Here is a 14,335-nt window from a genome sequence, read left to right as displayed (position 1 = left end):
GTTGAGTTTGATCAGAAAGATGTCACATCTTCTGGCCTTCACTCAGGTAAAGTTACTAGAGACTCCAGTGGAAGTTTTGACTGAGAAAGGGGTTCAGTATCAGGTTTGTTACTGGTCTTAGGATCCATATCAAGTTAAAATGAGCAGGGATTATCTGCCTTATCTCAAACGCTGACAACATTCTGGCTTTCTGGGGCTACAAGTCATCAACTTTCTGAACAGTTTTTTGATAACTGATGAACCTTCTGATTCTTGAACAACATCTATTTTTCACATCTTTTTAATAGTACAAATAAACACCACCTAAGGACCAGTTGTGGTAAATACATAGGACATTCACACACATCGACAAAAACCATTCAGGCACTTGGTACAAACTATTCAGAAGGGTTAAATGCACATTGTCCAGCAAATGGGAGTTACTACTTTATCATTATATATGGTATCAGTTACCTAAAGTCTTGTGCAACTATAACTTGCACAATAACTTTATGAACTATATGTGACCCACTAAATTCTATCTCTTTATTCAATTAGTATTCCCCCATATTACTTGTAAAGTAATACAATACTCAGTGCAACTGATGAGGACAGTGTCTTGCTGTCAGTGGAAAAATAATTATAGATGTGGTTTGGGGTAAGTAGGTTTCCTGGCAAAATACAAAAGCAAATGGTTTGGTCTCCATGAGTCACTGTGGAACAAGTAGGACATTTTGCCAAAATAGCTTAATAACGTAATTTATAACTATTTATCAGCTCTAATCCAAAAAGCTTGTTTACAGCAATCTGTACCTCACTATTCAGGAAACTGTTTACTTTTTTTCACTTCCCCTCTGTCTTCAGCTTTCTTGCTCTAAGTTATATTGAAAAGTTTATCAGCACAACTTCTACATTTAAATCCTCCTACAGCAGTAGCATGTTTTCTGTCTCAGTAAAATGGTGCCTAAAATTGTTTGCAACAGCATTCACAACGTGTTTTCAATGATTTCTCACTTAATGCCAGAATAACTGATAGCTGAAGTGCTGTATTCTCAGTCTTCATGTGTAACACCAATTTAGTTTTGCCTTACTTTAAGGACACCAAATGCTGAACAGGTGTTTTTCCAAGACATAATTCAATTTACACTGTGGCTCACCTGGCCAAAATTCAAGCAGGAAGGTAAGAGACATGATATATCAGAATAGCCAAAATGAGGAAGCAACAGCCAAACCAAGTGAGAATAAAATTATTCTGTGAATTCACTTAATGCATCTCCAAGTTTTCAAGTATGGCCCCCCAAGCCCCATTAAAGACATCTTTTTATTTATTTATTTATTTTTTTAAGAAAATGGATCAATCACCAGATATATGCTAAAACAATCCCTCAGGAAGGGATGAGATCATACTTGGACTTCATGCTTCTGCAACATACTTATCTGAAAATGAACAAGCAGGTTTACCTTTTCTAAAAAGATCTCACTTTTCTGGAAAAAAGAAATAGATCTATGGCATTTTACATTCCCATTCCTGGGGTGATTGTTTCTAGTTCATTTTGTCACTTTTAGCAGTTGGAATCTGTATAATATGAGTGCTGTCAAGACAGTAAATTCTCCTTTGACAAAAATCTGACACCAAAGTCTGCCTTTAGTTTTAGAATTCCCAGTCTGTGCACTGAGACGCAAGTCTATGCTTTTCATAACAAATATAGAGAATCTTGAAAAGGTAAATTCAACTGTATTAAGCACTACCACAATAAGTGTTAGATCTGATTAATCTATTCACGTTTTTATTATGTTCTTACACCGTGACTGAAGCGTTACTCAGCCAAACTGTTCCTGTTTCAAGAGAAGCCTTCTTAAGCAAAATTCAACCTTAAGTTCTCCAGTTAAGAAAGAATTATACTCACCATAACCAAAATGAATCAAAAAGCACTACTATTGGTGAACTTTGTCGTTTGCCTGAAAGGTGAGACAATTGGTAGGAGATGCTTTTTTGTAAGGTAAATGCAGCAGATGAGGTAAAGAAAATTAACAGCTGAGGAGCTAGAAATGAAGGAAATACAAAACTGTCACAAAGGCAAAGGCAGATGAGCAACACCTGGAAAAGGTCAAGCCCTGCAATCCTACAATAAAGAATTCTATACCTATTATAATGCTGTGCTTCTACAGTCTCCAACGCATCCATACGCATTATTTATCCCTTTCTGATCAGTCTTAGTCAAAGCAGTCAGAGGGTTTTGATTACCCTTGGAAGTTATCAATTCGCCTACATCAACATGCCTTTGAAGCATTTATTCAACCATAGATTAATACGTTGTTATAGAACAGTTATTGGTACATATTTTATTACAAAGAAAAAATATAAACCCCATTATAAGAAACAAGAAAACAATATTTACAACACAGGACCAGTTTCATGACTCTGAATCCAACTTCATCCTACTGAATTTAAGGAATTATGAAGTTTTTATTTCCAACTTGCTTAGCTCCTACAAAAAAGGCAAGTGGAACATTTTCATTACTCAGTTTAAGAAAAAAAATAGTATTTCAGGGTCTATGAAATAAACATTGCTCAAATAAGTCAGATAAATTCACATTAAAAAATCAAATTAATACTGTTCACAGTATTTTCTTAATTGTTTTTCTATGTGAATACTTTCCGGGTTCCACCCAACATCAGGATCTGGCAAAGATATTGAAATAAAGCCAGAAAGGACACTTTCATGCTCTTTCCAGTTCCCAATAAGCTTCTGGCATGTAACCCATTCAACCGTCTGTGGGATGCGAAGAAAGTGGCAGTGAAAAGAGCATATGCATGACATAAGTTAGTCAAAGTCAGCCCAGCGAAGAGACCAGTTCAGACATTCAAAGAAACAGAAATAAGTGGAAAAGAAAAAATGCATCCTCACCCAGAGTAGTCATCCTAGGATGTGATCTTTCTGGTTTTGTCTGTTGTTCTACAACATGAACTGGGGCAAGACTTAAGCCTTCAATTGTTCTGTGCCACAAATGTGTCTCTAAGAGACATTTTGAAGATACATTAGTAAATGCCTATGGATATCTTCAAGAGGTTGATTCTGCACGATGTTGAGTAGCTATCTTTGAGTTCATCAGAAGTCAAAAATAGGCAGTGCTGCTTTGGATTAGATGCTTTTAAGAAATGCAATAAAAAGAGCTGGGAATTTCGTTGAAAACAGGTAGTAGTCTGACATACATGATATATAACAACTCATTAGAGGTTTCTGACTGCTCCAAGGAAAGTTTGTAAATACTTATTTGGAATGGACACATCTGGAAACAATAGAATCATAAAAAAGGGCAAGAGAAAAAAAATGAAATAATAAAATGTTGGGTATAGTTATTCAACACAGTTGGGCTCTAATACAAAATACACTTGATGCTCACTTTCCTGTAAAAATAAGAATATCAGTGAAGGGAGTTACTTCTATTCTTCCCCTCCCTGAATACAATGAATTTATAGTAGGAGACAAGTAGCAGAACATTCACTTCTTTTTGAATTACAGGTACATAAAGTCAACTGTCCAGCAGCCAAAGTAAACCCTCCTCAAATTCCGGTTCCTTCCACTGCCCACAAATCAAGATGGTAGACTCACGTCCTTTCTCTCTTCACGGGAACTGTACAGTGCTGTGCTCTCTTGCAAGCTCTTCTTTACAGAAAAAAAAAAAAAAAAAAAAAAGCTAAAAGAAATTGGATTTATCCCTAAAACCTCTGACAAGCTATATATATATATATTATTGTTATTATTTTAAACATTTCATTACTACTCCAAGAACTTAGGTAAACACCTTGGAGAGGAGTGTAAAAGATTGTTCTTGGCAGACACAAAGAAAGACTGATGGAAGGCCAGAAGGATTACAAAATGCAGCAGGTCGAGCAGTTGCAGCACAAAGCTTCAGAAAGGAGGTGGTCACTGAATTGACAATTAAGCCTTCTTAAAAAGTCCAGCCTGCAAAAACAGAGCAGGCAGGAGAACTGGGGGGGGATTTCAAACCTGACATGCCTTTTAATCACTTCTCATTTACTTTAACTGACTTTCTGAGTAATCTAATTTTTATTGTAGTAAAACCTAGCCTTGAGCTTTAAGTCATTTCAGACTTTTCTTTTTTTTTTTTTAATAATAGGATGCATAAGGTTTGCTAATACTGAGCAATCTTTGGCCTCAAAACCTTTTCCCTTCTCTTAGTTTGCAAGGATACCTTTCTCCCTTAAAGTAAAAGACTACAATGAGAAAACAATTGAGAAGACAGTATTATTTCTTTAGCTTTTCCCAAAGTTCATTTTTTTCACCGCTTGAAGATATAGATTAATGAAGAGATAGTAACTCATATGGAACAGATGTTCTTCTACAGATGAGGAAGGTGATACAATACAAAGATAAATATTTTGTCTTGTCTAATGCAGGTGGTAAGTCATACATCCAGCTTTTTTAGAACAAAGAAAAGAAAGCATTTTTATTCCAAAGCATGTCCTGCAAGAAGTGTCCAGATTTTCTTTCATGGGTCAATTTTAACATTATAACAAGCAATCAATTTTAATCAGAACAATCAGATTTTTTTATTATTATTAAAACATTTTGTTCTTCCCTTTTCTCCTCCATGGTTCATAGAATAATTTAGGTTGGAAGGGACCTCCAGAGTTTACCTGATCCAACCCCCTATTCAAAGCAGCGTACACAGGACCTTGTCCAGTTTTGTTTTGAATACCCCCAAAGAAAGAGGTTCCACCTCTTCTTCTTTGGCCAACATTTTCCAATATTTGACAACCCTAATTGTGAATATTTTTTTCCTTAAAACTAACAATTTCGCTTGTTGCAACTGGTGTCTGTTGCCTCTTATTTATTGCTATGTACCTCCAAGAAGAGTCTGTCTTTGTCTTTCTTCTCCAAATCCTCTCGTCACATTGCTGAAGTCAGAAACAAGGTCTCCCTTCAGCTTTCTCTTAAAGACTGAAAAAAGCCAGCTCTCTCGGCCTCTCCTTATGCTTTGTGTCCCATTTCTCTGACCATCCTGGTGGCCCCACTCTGGGCTTGCTCTGCTTGCCCCAATATGTTAAGGTAAGGCCACACCGCCCGACACATCTTCTCCCTGTCCATCAGGCACCCCAGGTTCTTTTTGGCATAGTTGCCACTTAACCCTAATTAAACAACAACAACAACAAAAAAGTGTCAACGTTTATTTGTAATTTTAAATAGGCTTTCTGGTGAGAGATCCTGGTGTTTTGCTTTACCGAGGTCTTAGAACTCTATTAGTTCTCTTCCTAAAGAGCTTGGATTTTGATGCGGGGGTCTTAAATTGTAAAAAGATGACTGGGTAAAGATTCAGAGACTTACAAACTTCCTTAGAATATACAAACTACAATTTTAGCATTGCTGTGTGTGTTATTGGGCTACGCTACCATAACATTGCATGACGCATAATGAATCTGCTATTTTTACTTCTCAGTCTAATGTCAGATCTTAATAATCTCATTTTTAAGGAAAAATGAATTGATTCAATGTGAGTAATAAATAAAAGCAATAGCTGCATTTGTTTCATTTACAAATAACTTTGGGTTGAAACCAAACTATTTAAACTGTTTTTTTAAAAAGGTCAGCTAACCAGTATTTATTATAGCCAAGGGACCTATTAGCTTACATAATACCAAGACACGGGAGGAATTTAACAGGAAACTCTTTTAAAAGAAAGGCCTTCTGGGGGAAAGGATTCAGTTGCCCTCACCATACAAACTAAAAAAGAAAAAAGAAGTTTCTATTAGTCATTAGAAGATTTAAGAAGTTTTTGCAATGTATTTTTAAACATTTTAATTATATGAAATTCCTGTATCAGAGAAGACTACATATTTTCAACAACAAGAACAAAAAATCAACAAAAAAAAGTGCTTTTTTAGTAAAACTTATGGACCAAGATGCCTTTCATGTAAATGTCTGACTAGCTCCAACAACAATATTATTTGTCAAGGCTAAACAAATCACCTCCTCAGACCTTGATCTTGGGGTCAATGACAGTGCAGTCATTGCAAGCACAGAAAGACTGGAAGAATTCAAAAAGTCTATAGTTTTGAAGACGGGACACCAAATGTATTCAGCATTTATTTTTCATCACAGGATGTCTTATTAACATTGGATTTTTTTGTAAGCTCTTGACAGACTGCTTCCCAGTTAACTCAAATCACAGAAACACAAAATAGTTTGGGTTGGAAGGGACCTAAAAGACCATCCAGTTCCAACCCCCTGCCATGGCAGGGACACCTCCCACTACACCATGTTGCCCCATCCAACCTGGCCTTAAACGCCTCCAGGGATGGGGCAGCCACAGCTTCTCTGGGCAACCTGTTCCAGTGCCTCACTGCCCTCCTAGTGAAGAATTTCCTTCTAATATCTAATCTAAACCTACCCTCTTTTAGTTTAAAGCCATTACCTCTTGTCCTGTCACTGCACTCCCTGACAAAGAGTCCCTCCCCTGCTTTCTTGTAGGATCCCTTTAGGTTGGCCTACACTGTTCTCATTTCAGCAGGCAATATGCAATGTATGTCAGCAACAGAACAGCCATAGAGATTTCTGTAATTCCTACCACTCTCAACAATTTGATGTAACAATAGCATGCCTTGTACCATAAAATTTTAAAATATCATCTTCAGGTGTCGATTGAAAAGCATGAATAGATATAGCATCCCATATACCCCGGATGGATATCCCAATATATCAAATAATAAAAAAAAGAGGAATATTAAGTTAATGTACTTAAAAATTATACCATAGCTTATTTAATTGCCATATAGATTTTTAACATCATTTTATGTAGAGTTCTTTTATATTTTTATATCTATCCTAATACTCTGTATTTCAAAGATGGCATAGAATATTCTAAATAAACTCATGTTTTTCAGAATTAGCAGCATGTATGTACAACTGTAGCACTTCTGGGCAAGCATGCAGAACAGGATAGTTAATACTAATTCATGTGTGAGGAGACTACATGTAGGGAATGGTGTGATACGTATATCTGTTTGATGAGAATACCTGTGTGGTTTTACATATATTTCATTTCTGGCCAGCTGATGATCAGCTGCCATTCTTTAAATGTCCACCTTGTGACTGTGAATGCATGGGCTTGTATGCATGAATACAAATACATACAAGAGGCCTGAAACCATCTGAAAAATAACTGTCTTCAAGCTTGGGTGTATTTGGAGTGCAGTGTTTTTTGCCCTTTTTTTTTTTTCTTTTTTTTGTGTGTGTGTGCACGTGCACACGCTTTGGCCTGTTAGTAGCACCTACGGTGACAATCAAATCCACACTTCAGAACTCTCTCAGGAGTTTGATAAAGGACTCTGACTAAATATCAATTTTTTCAAAGCACAGTCATAGGTCAGCAATGCAAATACTTAAATTCCTTGTAAATAGCGTTTGCAATGCAAGAATGTATTGAACTCTTTGGCTTGATCAAACAGGAAAAGTATTGTGAGCATGCCAAGAACAGGAGATATTTTGCTCCCCACTTTTGTCTATTTTATATTGTTAAAACTCTTGGTGTAACAAGCAATAACATCATATGGGCACAGAAGAGTACACTTTTTACACATTACAATGCTACCAGAGATAACAAGGTTATTTTGGTAGGGGCTGGTCTATGTGGTTAAAACAAGCCTGCTACTCCAAAAGAACACTTAACTCAGGGTACTTCTTCTGAAAGAAAAGTAACTTACCATGAAGCAGGTGAGTTAAGAACTTGCAAACCAGCAATTTCCAGGGGGCAGCTTGCTCTATGTGTTAACATCCCTACTTTCCACAACCAGCTTGCGAATCTGCACCATTGACCTCTGTGAGTGAATCACCGTTTTCTCCGGAAAACACTTTGTATACTACAAGTTGTCATGTAGCTGCAGTTCCACTTAAAAACATTAGTACCAATAATATATTAAGAGAGGAAGAGTCACACTGTTTGATATAAAACACTGAATGATTTTTCTTTTTTCTTCCTTTTTTTTCTTTTTTTCCTTTTCTTTCTTTTTACAACCACAATGAGGAATAATTTGCAATTTATGGGCAAGAATTTTCCAAAAATGAGAAGTTCCAACCCTCTCCCCAGCAACAAAAAACATAGCAATCAGGGCTGGCAGCTGGCATGCTAAATTCCAGCTGGGTATAATTAGAAATGCCTCACATGTGGGAGCTGAGGAATTAAATTTGCTTAGCAAAAATGCAGCAATTTTGCAAACACTTCTTTTCTAAGAGGTTTTAAAGTCCCGCACTACCACAGATCTTTATTTCCATCTTTATAAGCTACAAACTATTTTTTGTTAAAGGCTTGTATTAACATCCTGTTACAATAAAGGCTAATAGACTTAAAATATTTTTTTTTCTTTGCAATTGTATCTTTTTTTATAATTAGGTTTTAAAGAGTGCTAAACTAAAGGCACCTTCCATCTTCATATGTTCCTTGCTGAAATCAGCGTATGCATCTCCTGGTTACTGTTCCTCCCACGGTGAAGTTCACCTGATATTCACAGCAAATGTTTACTGACACTAGTCACTGGCAGCCAGCAAAAACTGTAGGGGATCAGCTCTTTCCAACTCAAAGTCAAAGCAGTGTATTAGAACCACTTTGCACACGTTATGCATTTCCCATTTGCCAGACAAAGGCGCAAGGGATAATTCCAGTTAATAATACACATATTTCCAACTTTTTAATATGCCATTACCAACACTGATGGGTAAACAAAAATCTAAACTTAACAATAGTAAGCAGCAGTCTTTTGAAATAAATTACAAGACCTAAAATAGTTTAGGAGTTTAATTGTGAAACCGGAGTTCTCACTAGAATTGCTTGCCTGCCAAGAGAATCACAGTACCCCAACTACTGCTGTTTATTATTTCCATGTTCCAAAAAATTTTCTGCAGTGAAGCCACAAAACCACCAGGCATTTACCCCTATTGGCTTTTCTGTAGTTCACAGATCCATCAAGCGATGTATTCAGGAAATACGTTGTTCCTCTTTTGACATCATTGGCCTACTTATGTTCCCCTCAGCCTTATAAGGGAGAAGAATTTGGTTACAGATGAATCCTTGTGCAAGTCACATTCCTTTGTCAGTGCAGTGTCAGACCGCCATATGCAATCTGGGAACTTCTCATTCAGGACAAATTAGAGTATAGATAAATATATTCTGTAGAAGGGTCCTTCCTGAGGACCAACTGTACACGTTTGTACAGTCCCTCCTCTCACCTATAATATTTTACCTGGCCATTCCTACATCATGCCCAGTTTGGGCTAGAACAACTTTCAAAGTCATATGGCCTTTCTGCGAAAACAAGAGAAAGAAACCCTCACTTCTGCAGGTAATTTGTTCCAACTGGCAGTCATGCCCCTACAAAATACAGCCCTGTATCTCATCTGAATTTCTTTGACTAGCTTTGAGACACTGGTCATTGCTGTTTCTCTGTTTAGGTTGAGGAATAACTTTAACCTAACTATCACACTCCTGAATATGATAATGAGCTTAAAGAAGTACATGCGAAATATATATGGCTATAGTGCTCAACTCTTCACCCAAATCATGCTAAACATCACCCCATGGAGGGAATAGAAGAGGTTAGGATATAGAAGAGTGTTAGGATTTAGCGTAAAATTATAGGAGAAGAATAAAAGGAAAAAAAAAAAAAAAAGAAGATGAAGTTAGAGTGAGGAAAAAGAAGAGCTATGGGAGAAAGAAGAAATTGGAAACCTATAAGAGGCTGTGCTCTTTCTCCTCCACCAAGATAGGGCCACCTTCTTGGTAAGCTCTGTGCCTTCACCTTTTGGTGAGGAATACCTGGAAAAGCATTTTGCTAGCACTATTATCATCTATCAGCATTATTGCAGTAAGTGGATTTCTCAGCAGCAATTCCAGATCTGATGTATCTGTCGCCTTACTAAATACGTTCAACTTTGTGAGAGTGTCTCAGAGAAAGCCCTTAGCAGGGCTCTGAAACAGGCAAATGCTGGACTCTGCTGAGTCCCCTTTAATGCGACATCCCCCCACCTCTTCCTGTGGAAACATAAGGATGGCACCTGATGCTAACCTTTCCAGTTCTGTAGAACAGAATCACTCCCCTGCTTTTTCCTGCTGCTGCTCCCCGTTTATAAAAATCAAGAACTGCACTAGCCATTATAGTCTCACTGCAAATTAAGTTTCAATGTTTTTCTTACTACACCACCTGAAACCTTTTTAGCCTTCCTACCCTGAAGAATTTTCATTCTGTATTGGCCTTCCTACTGTCTGAACCATAGCCCTTAGGGAAAGTAAATGATGAAGTCCCTGGCCCACATGGAAACAAAACAAAAAAAAAAAAAACAAAACACAAGCAGGCCTCAATGAAGGTATAAAGAAAGTTTGCTGCTCATTCACTGAACTTGGTAACTATTAGTTATGAAACACTAAAACCTCTTAAAGAGTCACTTTCTGAAACACAATCTTGCATTTTGTCATTGCTCTTTGTATACGAGGGCAGATCAGCTTTATTTTTTTAAAAGGTAAAAATCTAACCTAGAGCTATGAAACAAATTACTACAGCTCAGTTTTGCACTACAGTAAGATCCACCTTCCAATGCTTATCTTTTAAGTTATATTTCATTTATTCTGAGAGACAAAACGAACGTCCTCTTTGCTTCCAAAGCTCTCCATGAAGTTTCAAACACTTTGATACAATGGTCAATTAGAAGACAAACTCCAGGAAAGGTGGAATGGTGTTAAAAAAAAAAAAAAGGAAAGAAAAAAACAAACAAACCAAAACCACCACACCCTCCAAATCTCCAGTTCCCTTCCCTGTAATTATTAGTAATAGAGTAACTGTCTTCTAATCACTCCCATATTCTGTTGCCTTGAGCAGTACAGGTGACCAAAACACAGATGATATTTAGAGTTCATACATGCTTTCAGGGGTCACGTGTTTTGGGGTTGTTCCTTTCTTCTTCTTTCTAGTAACCTACAAGACTCCTGGCTATAAATTGTTCCTTCTAGCAACCACATGCCATGATTTTGCTGGCTATTTTTATTCATTAATACCAGCTGCTTCACAGTGCCTGGAGGTAACCGAAAAAATATGTATATATGTTTTAACCATATGGTAAAAGCTGATGAAGGACGGCCTTTTATGTAGGATAACCCATATACCGTGGTAAAATTCAGACTTCTGCAAAAGACCAGGCAAAAAGGCCTGTTCTCCACTTGAACTCTCAAGGACCTGTATCACTGCAAGTTTCTGAGCCAAATCCAAATGCGCAAGTTTGCACTGCTCCCAAGAAGTCAGTAGAGGAACATCCATTTCCATCAGCGTGGACTTTCTGATCAAGTGCCTTACAAGCCTTACATTGACCTTCTGTACAGGGCTAGATTTTACTTTTGTGCTTGAAGATAGTGAAGCACCATGCAGCTAAGCAAAAAGTTCCCTTTTGACCCCCACTAGTCATGATGCACTTCGGTTCCAAAAATATTCTGTTGCCATCATTGCTAAACAAATAAGGTTTTCTGAGATTATCCAGTTTCAGAGATTAACATATAGACAAAAAGTTAATAAAGGGATTAGATAGCTGCAAAAACTATGTATTCAAATAACATGCTCTAATCCTTTAAAGTAGTAAAATAAAATTAAGGACATTAAGTGCTAGCACTTAAACAAGTACAAAAGACTACTTCAGCAAATACTTTTTTTTCCATGCACAAGAACAGGTTTCCTATCTGTTAAGCACAATAGTTTTAAACACAGAATCATTAGAACAAAATATATCAAAATAAAATGGGAAGTGGGGTTTGCAGAAGAGTATCAACAAAATATGGTGGAAAAGAGCCATTGATGGACTTATCCAGAAGGGTAATATTAGTATCAAAAACTAAACTAATTCCAGGAAACTAAGTTGATTTCTTTTTCCAGAGGTGAGCTGCCAAATCAATTAATGGATTATTTTTAATTTGTTATATAGCAAAAGAACAGGGTTTTTGTTGCTGTTGTTTTTTGTGCTTTTTTCTTCTTCTTTTTAAAGACTGTGTACATTTGTGAATTTTCTTTCGCAGCAGTCTTTCATTTTTTTATTTACTGCTTCCTTCAGGTATGAAGCATTTTCTCATTAATATAGCCAGCACATTCTCTGGCTGAAGAGAAATGGACAATCAAGACCTGTGAAGTCTTGAGCATTCATTTATGCTGTAGCTCAATTTAAAAAATGGAAACAGAAAAATACGTTTGTATCTTCAGGGACATAGTCTTCAAGACTTGCCAATGGTTTAAATAGAAAAAAAATGTCTAAATGTTGAGTAAAATTGTATCTGTTTGGAAGGTTAATTTCCACAGAACTCCTCAGTGATATGGAGTAGAATTAGTTTCTTAAAATGACAACAAACTGAATTTCACCAAGTGATTAAAGGAAAGTTAACAGTGGACTCTTTCTCACTATGTTCTCTGTGAATATCTAGCTAATTAAAACCATGATTTTTCTATTCTATGTATTACAAGTGGGAAAAAAAGCAACAGCTTTGCTCAAATTTAGAACAGCCTTTGTGGAATCCTGAACAGCAATAAAATCAAATAACAGCGAAAATCTCTTCATCTGTGGCTTAACAGGAAAACTTTTCATGGTGGTTTGTATTAACTACCCGTTCTTTGCTATTGTACATGTGCCATTAAAGTATTGCAAAGACACACAGAGTGTGCTTCTCTGAGCAGGAAGATTATTATGCTGAATTCCAAAAAGCTTATTTATGTGCTACGTGTTGACATTGGAAATATTACTACTCATTGACACAATAAAGAGCTCTTGTTAAAGACATTTCTCCAACTTCAGATACCTAGAGGTACCTATTTATAAGGTCACATTAGTCAGCTAACACCTTTTCTTCCTATAGAGTCATCAAGAATACAAACCTCGCTCAGAGGGCAATTCCAAGCATGGCTTGCATTCTGGATCACCACTTAGAGAAGTCAGTGCCTCTCTCTTCTTCTTTATTGATGACATGAAGATTTGGCTAGGTAACTTTTACAATTAAAGTAAGTAACCCAAAAGCGCTTAAAATAATATCCTGCATACTACCTAAATCTCAAAGAAACATTCCAAGCCTCGAAAAGATATTGTTTGCTCTTCCTCGTTGGTTTTCATACTACTGACTTTCAATATGCAAAGCTTGGCTGTGTGGCATAAATCTTTTCCTAACTGGCAACAGAGGAAGAATGACAAAAGATCTGAAAAATCACATATTATTTCTGTCTAAGGCTGTGCACCTGTCCTCTGCACAAAACAACTGCACTAACCAACCTGAATAAGCTTATTAAGCAATACGGCATCCAGCTCATTCTTCCGTATCTGTGCTAGCCTGCAATCCCAACAAAGATAATCATGTGGCTTTGTCACTGAAGAAAACAGATGAAATTCAATGGAAACATATGTCGTGGTTAAGATACTTTCTCTGTTTTCACATCTCTCTCTGCATCTATACATGCATTTATAAAAAAAATACTTTATTATCTCTTGAATTTGAATATTAAAGAAAAATGTCCTTCACAAGTCACCTCATTTTCAGATACTTTTTTTTTTACAAGCAGAGTTTTCAAAGTTATTTTATATTTCCCATGATCTGCTTCCTACTAAACAACATTTACACTACAGAACTAATTCTGCGAGAAAGAATCAGTAATTCACCTCCTGATCAGAAATTAGGATAAAACTCATCTAATAACACAATTTAATCATACTGAGTCCACTTTGCTCACCATCAGGCAACTTGTCCTGTGGAAACAGGCTAGCATTTCTGACACACATTCCCCATAAATGGAAAAAAAAAATCATCACAACATGAAAAATGAATGCAAATTCAGTTTGAAGAAAAAAAATGCTTCTAAGATGGCTGAAGATATATGTCAGCTTTTAATGTTAATTGAACTATTTAAGGCACAAATAAAACTTAATTTTATTAGTGATAAGGATAAGAATCTGCTAGGTATAAATCCAGAGAATCCAAAAATAAGAAAAGTGATAGAAGTCACATGTGACAAGTTGTTCTGAGGAGGGACAAAAAACCCAATCTAACAATAGAAAGAATATAATTTTATGCCCCTCATGCTCTGGTGAAAAAGAATTCCTCAAGATGAAACAGAACTCTGTAAAGCTAGGTACCTCAGAAGCAAACAAATCAGTATGCAATTTTTTTTTACTACTTAGTTACAGTGAGAGAAAAATTAATCATTTAATTCATTATTTTCTTTATGGCAAAGATAGCCTGATGTCATTACACTAAATGTAGGCTTCCATCAGAAGGAACTAAACTGAAAACCGACAAACCAAACATCAGTGGCTGGCCATCTCTTTCT

General features: G+C 36.5%; 1 long non-coding RNA gene across 1 annotated transcript in view; it reads right to left on the bottom strand.

Annotated features, from left to right (window-relative positions):
• Positions 1-14,335, bottom strand: part of LOC121069056 — a 50,764-nt gene that overhangs the window by 34,194 nt on the left and 2,235 nt on the right. The gene's annotated exons all lie outside the window — the stretch shown is intronic.

This window comes from Cygnus olor, chromosome 4 (assembly GCF_009769625.2).
Source record: "Cygnus olor isolate bCygOlo1 chromosome 4, bCygOlo1.pri.v2, whole genome shotgun sequence".
NCBI lineage: Eukaryota > Metazoa > Chordata > Aves > Anseriformes > Anatidae > Cygnus > Cygnus olor.
Note: the sequence above shows the minus strand (reverse complement) of the source record. Positions and strands in the feature narration are given on the sequence as shown.